This window comes from Atta colombica, unplaced genomic scaffold, assembly GCF_001594045.1.
Source record: "Atta colombica isolate Treedump-2 unplaced genomic scaffold, Acol1.0 scaffold277, whole genome shotgun sequence".
NCBI classification, from domain to species: domain Eukaryota; kingdom Metazoa; phylum Arthropoda; class Insecta; order Hymenoptera; family Formicidae; genus Atta; species Atta colombica.
The window spans coordinates 786,588-798,567 of record NW_017259378.1 but is presented as its reverse complement, the minus strand read 5'-3'; the positions used below and the strand labels follow the sequence as shown (position 1 = coordinate 798,567).

The 11,980-nt window shown below is 32.6% G+C and overlaps 1 protein-coding gene and 1 long non-coding RNA gene across 2 annotated transcripts in view; both read left to right on the top strand.

Annotated features, from left to right (window-relative positions):
- Positions 1-4,073, top strand: part of LOC108689843 — a 58,209-nt gene extending 54,136 nt beyond the window's left edge. Inside the window, exon 3 of the long non-coding RNA XR_001931849.1 lies at positions 4,009-4,073. This is a non-coding gene — a long non-coding RNA (uncharacterized LOC108689843). The remainder of the gene's footprint in view (positions 1-4,008) is intronic.
- Positions 1-11,980, top strand: part of LOC108689842 — a 124,106-nt gene that overhangs the window by 62,242 nt on the left and 49,884 nt on the right. The window lies entirely within an intron of this gene.

Here is an 11,980-nt window from a genome sequence, read left to right as displayed (position 1 = left end):
ATATATATATATGTATGTTTATTATTATAATTATATTAATTTGCAAAATACATAAAAGTGCGTATTTATAGATATCTAAAATATTTCCATTTTAATATTTCCTTTTTGTCTTTAAATTGAAGAATACTAACGCTACTATAGACATAGACTTGGATAATTCAAATACACATGACTATACAAGTCCAACAAGAACGAACAGTAATAGATAGGAAAAATACATTGTCAAAGTAGGACTTCAATAAACACATATCAGTTTTCTACAGTCGCTTTGCGATACCTATATCGAGAAACACAATGGCTGTTTGTGTCACTAATTTGTTGAACTGTGTTTGGAATATGCAGGCAACCTTTTTATCTTCTTTTCTGAGTTTATTCTAACAAGTCACTTTATTTTTATTACGATAATTTTCGTTTGTACGCGTCTTGTTGTTTCATATAAAATAATAATTTGATATTATTTACAAAGACTTTAACTTGCTCTTTAATTGATTTGATAATTTCAAACACTAGAAATGCTGAAATGTGTTATAACAATATGATTATTGACAATTTATCCTATGATTGGAGAAATATAGACTGGCGTTAAATTTGCCGGGATAACTGTCCAAAAACATTTTTACTATTAACTATTTATTTTTAAACGTTAAAGCTCGATACGCGTAACCAATCACAGTTACTTTCGAACATATGGAAGATTTATACGATTTGTTACTTTTATCGACAAACTGCGGAAAAATACATTCGACCACGATTTCATGTTACCATTCACCACGATATACTCCATTCCGTTTTAGTTATTTATCGATGAAAACGAATATGTTTCATATACGTATTCGGATAATTATAACTGACTATATATACGCAATAAACTTTGATTGCAAATAATCGAAAAAATAGGAATATGTATCCACAAGGAATTTATTTTCACAAATCAATTTATTCTAGAACTATACGGTAATATGCTCTCCAATATTACAATTATAATAGATATAATCGTTTTTTATTTCCACATCAAGTAAGAAATATTTTTGAACGGATTTAATGCACATATCAGAGATAATAAACGTAAACTAGAAATTTTATTTGCCAACAAAACGTTGTTCATAACGAGAAATAGGACTAAGTGATTTGAAGCCAAAACATATTACATCGCATAGCTTCGTGAAACGGAATTTCCAATATTCCGTTACGGAACTTGGCCAAGGTTGTTCCTCCCAAGTATGTTTTGCCGCAGAAGAACGTAGACAAAGAATAAAAGAGTCGTGTCTCTGTATTTCACTGTACCGAGGCTTCCAGCTGCGATTTGTCCTAATTCATTTCTATCAATTGTCATTTTTTTTTCTGAAAAGAATAAAGGATAACCATATCTTCTTCATGGGGAAAAAAATCAATATAATAATTATATGATGAGTGTACTTTCTGTTTAATCAACATTTTTATATAAATCCGATTTTTTATACATTATTGCACGAAAGAAATTTGCTTCGCGAAAACTAGTGGGTTGCACCTATAAATTGAACAAAATCGCGTTCATAAATACTTTCATAAGCCACTATGCATTATAAAACTTCTCGGTGAATCAAATTGCGTTAAAATAATGAGCTGGAAGTTTTATGGAGTTTGGTAACTCCGAAACTCTTGACAAATACACTGCCGCGTGCATACACTGTTTCTCATTTAACATTGCTTTTTACGCTTTAGCGTATGTTTCGGCATTTATTCTTCGAGCACTAAAGACGTTTTCTTTGTCGTGAAACGTCGCCAAGATCAATTTCAACCGCAAAGCGAGATGCGGTAACTTTTTCTTGGAGTTAAAAGGTCGGAACGCCTTTTGCTCAGCTTTTACATGAAAGAAACCGGAAAGCCCGTCGGTTTCAACTACCTACTCTGACTTGAAGATACTTTTGGTATCTACTTTAGAAAGATTTATATAAAATAAACCAAGTGCTCTCTTTTAGTTTCGATAATAATTTTTAAATTCAATTTATTGTAAACAATTCTTAAGATTTACACCAACAAATAAACTATTTTTAATAGAAAATACTTGCCAACAATCATCACATTTTTTTTCTAATTCACGCACAATCTGAAAGATTATTTTTTAATTTGGATGTAAAGCGTTTATATAGAATTACTTTTTACGTCGAATATATAAAATCTTTTTTTTAATCTGATATTAATTTCTTTTTAAAAAAGATATAATTGTATATCATCTTAACATTTCTCAACATTAAATTTTAATAAATATCTTTACAACTCTAAATCGCGTTATAATTCGAAATTAAAATTGATTTGAATTCGAACAAAAATGTTTAAAAGAAAATTTCTGGAGCTGTCTATGTTTCAAAATTTATGCCACGATTCTCTGGTGCTTACAAGATTTATTCTCGGTAGAAACAAATCTACAGGAAGTATAGAAAATGGAATGTAAACAAAAAAGTTTATTATTCCATTTCCAGTTAGAACACAGACGCATCTCTCACAAAAAATCTGAAATAGGTTTGTTGAAATGGCTCGATTGACAATCCGATGCGTTATGTCGATACACTAACGATCAACAGGTACGAGGGCAATATAAATCGAGAGCTAACAATTGAAGCGCATTAATTCCCGCATCACGGCCGTTGTGTTCGAAGAAACGGCCGATAGTCGAAGGTCGTCGATTCCGCGCCTTGATTGGCTTGGTATGAAATGCGAGGCTCAGGCTTAGAGACGTCGTGTAGCGCTCGGTCAGTAGACAGATATTCCGCTGATAAGTCGTAACGTGATAACGCGGCTGTTCGCGCGCCACAGTTTCTGTCGACGCGACAGAACGCCTCGCTGCGTGAATTTTTGCCGAGATCGCTGCGAAGCAAATTGTCGTCGTTGCGTTGGCCGTCGTTGTCGGAGTAAGTCGTTTCATTGTTTGTCACGTTTTTCGAATCATTTCAATTAATAAATTCATTAATTGATATCAATTATCAGAATTATCAGATTTGCGTAAATATGAAGCACGATTTCTTACTAGTGAAAATAAGCGCTGATACGATATTATTCCTTAGTTCACGATGGATCATTTGTCCTACGAATTCTTTTACTGTGAAATACATCTAACTAAATAATAGTCGCTCTTTTTTCCTTTTTTTTTCAACACTTAATCTTACAAATACTTTATAAAGATGAAGTATATGTAAGAATTACTTAATAATTTTTGTATATTTGTAAAAAAGTGAGGAAAATTATCCCAAACACGATCCATCATGTGTAGTAAAGAATCGAAAATTGCATCATATGCACTAAGGGTTATATATGCAAATGTGAAAGAATTAATTTATTGGTGTCAATAAGATTGATATCTTTGGAGGAATATCGCAATTTTTATTTGCTGCTTGTTTATTTTTTAAATTATCAAGTCCTTTTAATATTAAAATGTGCTAGAGATTCAAAGAAAACTTTCTTTGTATCTACAATGTGTTTAATATTGATTAACGTTGACACATATAATTAATATGTGCTTGCAATATATGGTTATGATATTACAGATACGCGAATCTAGCAATTAAACGCAATTTGAAAATTATATTAATTTTAATCTCTAAATTATATTTATTTTAATTTTAGTCTGATTAAACATCGAGAGAAAGTTCAGGAGTCTCAATAAAGGTTTCGCATATCCATAAATGTCAGCATAATTGATATTTTTAGAAGAATGTCGTAATTTTTATTTGTTACTTGTTTGATCTTTTAATCAAATTTTTTAAACATTTGTGCTACAAATAATAACTTTATATATATATTTGATATTGCGATATATTTAATAGATTGATTAATACTAACTTTCAATATAATTAACGCATGCTTGTAATATGCGATATGTTACTACAGACACGCGAGTCTAGCAATTAAATCTGAAAATTATATCGTGATTTTAACATCGAGAGAAAGTTCAGAAGTCTCCCCATCGTATGAAGTCTCATAACTTTCTGTATTATATGTATAACGTATGATGTCTTCGTTTCGATTTATCAGAGAATCGAGGGAGAAGAGTCGAGAGTGAAGTGCTGTGGCAGAGTGCGCGCATATCACATACAGTGATATAGTCAGTTACAAATATATTTTTGTAATATCTGGAGAAAAGAACTTCTGCTCGAATCTTACGATCTGTCGGGCGTGAAAGGTCGATCAAAGTGGCACCGATTCGGGACAAGTTTGACAAGTGCGCGTTGGACGACGACGACGAGGGAATCGATAGTATGACCAAGATTCGGTGCAGGATCTGCGAGCTGCTCGGTGAGGATCAAGGTCTGAATCATGGACTGAGCCATCCCTGTCACTTGACGAATCTGAATCACCTCAGGCCGGGGCTGAACTACAGTCCACTTCCTAACATGAACTACTTGAATCACGGTTTGCTCAATGGCCTCTATCTTCCGCAGCTCAAGGACATGATGCTCGCCGCCTACTTGCTCAGAGGTAAAGATTAACATCAAGATACATGTCGCGCGACAAGAGATACGTGATTTTTAGGCTACTAGATAGATTTTGATTTATTTGACGTGATAATTTTATCTTCCGAGCGACAAACATAGCACTTGCTTGTACTATAATCCGCAAAATTTTCTCAATTAGTTACAATAGAATATTGAAACTTAATGTTCAATTTAATGAAGCTTCAAATTAAAACAGGCTCGTGGAAATAATTACGCTATATTTTATTTTACTTTTGTATTATATATTTAAAGTTATTCCAGTATTAAATTGAGTCAATATATCGAGCATATAAAATGTATGGTTTAATTGATGACAATGAACAGGTTAATAAAGCAGAACACACCAGTAATTTATCAATGCGTGATGATTCTGTTCAATGGAAATATCAAAATAGCTAATATTTCAATTTTTTGCGATAATTAAAACTGTTCGAAAGCAAAAACTATATCACGACAAACAAGTCCGATTAACTAACGGCAACTAACAATTTACTGAGAACTGTGTCAAGCATATACTTCAGTTAATTTATCAAATGCGCAACGATTTTATTAAACGTAAAAATTGGCACAATATAATTATAATCTTTTTCATTATTGATTGTTTATACTTTATTTACTGTGCTTTGTCCTAAATACACTTAGCTTTATTTTTATATTTTGCCTAGAAAAATCTTATTGGTTTGATGAAAACAATTTCAAAAATTTGTTGGAAATCTTAATAAAAGAAAAGTATTTCAGTCAATTTGATCAATTTTATGCGTGATTATTTTCTTTATCTTCTAAATATTCAAATTGCCTTACAATATTATTAAATTTATAATTGATCAAAGAAATCGTATCAATACACAATATATGAATGTTTAATAAAATATATCTAATAATAAGTGGATTACATATTGATCGCATTTTGTTTGTTTTATTTGATTAATTTTATATTGTAAATATAGATAATTTTTTCGCGATAATTATACTTTTGTATAAATATCACGTCGAGATGTATCGAACGTAATAAGTCAAATATTATAATCTTAAACGACGAAAAACTATAATTTTTATTCAGCAATGATCACGTTTAATTGTTTCGATGCGCAATTGTGCTTATTGATTTTCCCTTTTTTTATCTATCTGTCTCATTATTATCATGACTTTTTTAACAGAGTTATTACATACATCCAAAGGATAATCATGCAACTTGATTAGTTTTAAATAAGTTTGAAAACCAATAAGATTATTATTATCGTCATCGTCTGCATATTATTAGAAGAAAACTAATTGTTCATCATTGATGTATGAATACATTATTCCCTTTGCATTTTCAATAATTATATCGGATTTATTACTGCGCGATGTAATTGTCTCAATGTTCCTATCGACAATCGCGAATATACGCTTTCTTTTCACCATTATACTCTCTCAAGTGAAATTTTATTCCAAAAGAGTGAAAATACTGTCACTATTGAAAAAGAGTGAAAAATTTGCTTTTTTTCAATAGTGACAGTAATTTAACTCTTTTGGAGTGAGATTTTTACTCCAAGAAATTTAGAGAATAAAATACATATCATTATCATATTTCCAAGTTGAATTTATTATTATTAAAACGTGCATATCAATCGGTAATCCCCTAAGATGTCGTACTGCCCAGACGTTTCGCTTTATTCTCACATGGCTGCCGAGATCGGTTTATTCGCAACGTTACAACCGCGCTCGCAGGACAAAAGTGATATCTCACCGTGCTCCGTTTCAACGTAAAAGCGCGAGACAAGAACTCTAAGTCACCGAACAAACGGCTGAATAATAAATGTGCGCCATTTCCGATTCGATTTTGGATGCGCAATGATATATTTTTCACATTGCTCGCATAGGACAGAATCGTATTTCAGTGCCGTTTTCGGAGCAATATTAATATATCTAATATGATTAGTTGAAATGTTTTCCAACAATATTAATATAGCCTTATTAATATACAGAATTTGTGTTATTTCACATAACAGTATAGTACAGTATTTCGAATGCGCTTATCGTAGCGCTGAGGCACTGCCATATCTCCAAATTTGTGTTAATTATATTTACACAAATTTTACTCAGCGTAAAAATAAAATCTTAACACTAAAAGCTTAGATATAGGTTATTACTGAAAAGAGATTGGAAAGTTATTATTACAATAACAAAAATTTTAACAATGTCTAAATATGTTGTTTAATTCATTTTTTCTTCGCTTTCTTTCGTTAACATTATGTAATTTTAAAAAATTTAAGAATTTAACTTCATACTTTCAGATTTGCGAATCTTTAGATGTTTTGCTCTCACATCAAGCAACATATAATATTCAAAATATTGTAAAATTAATATTGCATTCAAGAATCTAGCGTTAGCTGCGAAAATCGATTTATGCAGTTTACAAAATTAATTAGCTGGATCGTACGACCAAAGGAGCAATCCGAAACGTGATCTTGCACCGCGAACCGCATTGAATCCGCACACTATCGACCAGCGGCTGCGTAACCGTATCATTCAAATATATTGACAGCTGCATTCTACGGGTCGCCACCGGTATTCCTTGTATCGCCGCCGATTTTTATCGCGTACCGTTGGATCGATACGCCAGCCGTGTCGGCCAAGGCGGCGGCAGCTCCATTGCCGAGGATGTGCTCTTTTATTCGTCCGAGAAGTCGCTCATTTCTCCGCGAACCTTCGCGCATCGTCGTTCTGATTTTTATGATAACGTTGGTCGGCTACCAAATCGCCGCGCAAATATGACATGCGCGATACTTTATTTCCGTTCCCGCCTACTCTCCGCAACCCCGTTTCCCGATTTTCCGTCCCCCTCGACCACATATTTTGTTTGCTTGTTGATCTTCGCGAATTTGTATGCACGTTTTCCACACGTGTCAGAAAAACGTATCGCGAATGTGTTGCGAAATATGGCAGGCTTGTACGCACTAAAGTAAGGTCAAAATTTGCATCTATCTCCATTTATGGTCAATTCATCGCTCGGCGTGTTACAGTCAACGTTTTAATAGTCAACTACCTTTTACATCCGTATTTTCGACATATTTTCCATATTGAAGAAGATGTGAATCAATTTATCTTATTTTTATTTATTTACTATATAAATTAATGAGGAAGAAATTACAATTATTGCATTATATATAATTATCTTATAATTATAATTTAAATCAATTTGCTTCAAATGATCTATCCAATATTTCATTTTTATTTTAATATACGTAGTTCAACAAGAGTATCCAATATTCGATTTTATGTATATATTGTATTTTATTATCTCCAGCCTTTAATGTAAAGTTCATGAAATAAATATCGTAAATAACATTTACAATCAAGAATATAAAGAGAATATTATCTCTCAGGCAACGAATTAACAAAAGATAATAATAGAGTTCATTTTGGTCCTACGAAACTATATGGACACTGCAATGGTCATCTGCGTAATAATATCATAATATTTGTATAACTGTTTGTTGTTCCGCATTGTTTTCGTTATTAGATGTATTAAAGTAAGTGGTTTCTTGCTTGTGATAGCAACCTCGTAATATTGCAAAGTGGATTCTAAAACATATGCAGCATTTATTTTCTCTGCTTTTTTAAAGCCGAGGTTTTTACTTTTATTTTTTTGTACTTCAATTCGAAAAAAATATATGCTCTTTGTAGATTAGAATTCGATATGTATTAGTTTCTTAATACGAAAGATATGTTGTTGTCTTTTTATTTCGTGATTTGTGTATAGCTATGCTACTTGACTGTTTCAAAGAATGCGTCAATTTTACACAATAATTAAATTCGATCAAATATATAACGGGCAATTGTAATTAAACTCTTTGAGCAATCGTTGTAATGGAAAAAAAACATTGAAACTTTTTGCGGAAGTTTTACGAAGCCGGTAAGAATTTTGCATGAAGAAAGGCGAATTAACGTGTGGAAAGAATTTCAATTTTTTGAAAAATAAAAAATATGCGATGTTTTATATATAGACAAGATGTAACAGAAATTTCGGTTATGAAAATATTTTTTCTTTTGATAAAGAGATATCTGTCTGTTTTAGCAGTAGATAAATTAGACAAAGATAATGTATTTTTTTTATGTAATATTTATTTTTTAAGCGTTAAATTTCTTTTTTAATAATTGAGTTAATTTGGTACAATCTGCATTGTATTAGTATTACTTTGTCTAGCCATTTTAGTTATCATTATTTCAAGATTTCGAATAATATAGCATTTAATATCGATTTAAAATATCGATTGCCTCGTAGTTATGCAATTAGTAAGTTTTCGGTCGAACTATTTCTTTAAGCCGAACAATAATCTTTGTTAATTGCCGCGCCGCGTTGGGTTAAACAGCCGTTAATGAAAACGCGGGGCAATCGATAAAGTCTCGAAAGTCAACTCGATTGTCCTCGCCCGAATTGGCTCGCGTTAAAAAATCAGCAGGCTGGATTTCCGCACGTTTCACAACTTTCGAGTTTATGTTTAATCGCAAATTTTGAGTCGCCAACGATGAGGACGGCGTTCGAATTTATCGATAATCGCGTTCCCATTTACTGCGCGTCGCCACACGAAAGGCGTAATTTGCCAGAACGGAGAGACGGTAGAAAATGTCTGCCTCGCGACCTTGATTTACGATCTTTCGCTGACCCTAACGTCAACCAAGCACGGTCGGCCGCTCTCACGTATTGCCATCAAAATGATCACGTTTACATCGGACGTCGACAGCGCCAGAATTCCACGTGTCCCGCATTTAACTCTCACGACGACGACAACGATGATGACAATTTCCATTATATTATATTCTCGCATAATTTACGAATACATCGCTTGTTGGCGACCCGACAAATAGTCACAGATTAGCCAAGCATGTGCATTGATTATAATAACAATTAATCCGCACGTGTGTGTGTGTGTGTGTGTGTGTGTGTGTGTAACATCGAATTACACAAAAAACACATATTGATATTCTAATGTTTTGTGTGAAAATTTAATCATAGAAGCTTCTCATATAGGTATTACGAACATAATGTTAAAACGTTGTATTTAAAATATCTTCATATCGCAGATTTACAATGAAGGGAGGGACATTTTTGAGAACGATTATTAATTTCAAGTAGGATAGTAGATCTAATTGCATTTTCGTTTTCCTTTTCTTTGACGCAAATATATATTTATCTTCTTTTAAGCAAAAATTTTTTGGGATTTCAAGTAACGCGAACAGATCTAATGTCATATTTTTATCACACATTGACACACCGATTTGAAAAATAACAACGTTGACTTTCTTTTTATAATTTATGTATTTGATAAATATTGAATGTAATCGAATATATGTTTTATTAACATTTGGAATATCTAAATCTAGTTTTAATTAGAAAGTTAGAAATTTCCCTTCAAATTAAAAAATGGAAATACTTCCTTTGGCTCAAGATTTAATTATGATATATAAACATGTATAATTTATAAACTATCATTTATGAAATTCTCATCTCTCTCTCTCTCTCTCTCTCTCTCTCTCTCTCTCTCAATTCGAAATATCATTTCAATACATCAAAGTATCGTTAACTAAATATTGCAAGTATTGCCAGAGAGTTTAATAATTGCCATAAATATTTAATACTAATTAATTACGGGGATTAGTCCACGCAGACCTCGTCTCTCCCTGCGATCACACATCGACCATGCGAGGAAAGTCGACATGCCGTTCTTAACCAGCTCGCGATCGTAATCAACGATTACTCGATTCAGTACTACGTGGCAAGAATTGCAAACGGCGAAACCAACGAAGCCAAATAGACTAGCGGATGATCGCGCGATCGTTGCGAAACGTGCGCACGCATATATCTCATACACATATATCCGAACAGTCGGGATATATAACAATCGGGACGAGTTGCGTGCAGAGCAAAATTTTATTTCACTTGTCACCAGAGACTACCACGAGCATTATACGCGAGAGCACTAGTTATACTTCACTTTCTCACGATGTAGATTGAGATGTACACGAGATCTTCGTAGTAGGAATGTCACTGTCCGACGTACTGTTGTTTGACGTACTTCATAGAGAATTTCTAAGTATTACGCATAATAGAAATGTAGCCGGAATTTTTAAATTCGAAAACAACTCTGCTTTGTTGCATGCAAGTAAATACAATTATTAAAAAATGAATTATGTTATCTTTGTATAAAATATATTTAATAGCGTATTGTTTCAATATTGGAAACGTCGAAAAGGTTTTTTAAAAAATAAGTTTAATCGAGAGAAAAATATCTGTATAAATATTTTTATTCAGAAATTTGTGTTTTCCGTATTGCAGTCTTCAATATTTTACTAACTTGGCTAATATGTATAAGTTTGTTACATTGTGCAAAAGATATGGCGGTAAGCCAAATTCTGTTATACCGAATCTACACTCGTAATTTGAAACTCAAAATTGAAACTCGTGTGCGAAGCTCAACTGCGATTCTATACGGCCATGAAATTCTCCGTCGTCTCACAAATCAAAATTAGAGTAGAAATCTGCACAGATATTCGTTGGCATAAGTTTGAAATAGGGACAGATAAAGAATATATACACCAAGAAGATAGAAATTGTCCGAAAAAGCGTCTTTTGATTTCAGTATATTAATCTGTTTATTATAAGTAATATACAGCGCGAAAAAGAATACAAAAGAAGAAAGATAATTAAGAGGCTAATTATGAAATGATATAAACCTAACTAAATGAAGTTAGATCTATGCTATAAAAAGGAATAATAAGGGGTACTCGAAAATAGTTGAAAGGTAATATAACAAATTTTATTCTGAAATGAAACCGGTATCATTTTGCGCTGCCGGCGCATTTCATGCAATTGTACACCGAAACGCTAGGAATTGCCACGTGAAAGAAAGTCGTTCTCAAGACTTTCACGAGTGGAGATTGTAGCGAGAAAGAGTTCATCCGCGCGTCATCGATGCTTATATTATATACACACCGCGTGGATTTTACAATAATTCCATAGTTCTTTAATTCTATAACTGTTTCCATAAATAAAATGGTTTGTATGGTTTGTAATCGAAAGATGCACGAATGTGGAAAATATTTGATAACCAATAACACAAATGGAATAGGTATGTCACAAAGTAACTCGCTTTACAGAAACAATCTTTTTCAAAAATAACTCTCTCTACAGATTATTTACGGACGAAGTTAGACTTACGCACGATCTATCGCAGTAAACTTTCAAACGTATATGAAACTTCCGTGCAACTTGTTACTTGTATCAGCAAACAATGGAAGCATAGTCGACCGCAATACGCTGTTAATCATACCGTAGTCTGTTTTCACACCATTATTTCTCCGTTAAAATAATGTAGTCCGAAAATGATTACTGGTTCTGCATTTTACAGGATTGAAAAATAAACAATTTTAGAAGATCGTCCGATTTATACGAGCGAATTATTGTATTCAAATTGTTGTATGACAAAAAGCAATTTATCTTCCAGTTAATCCTAGCGGTATTGCACACA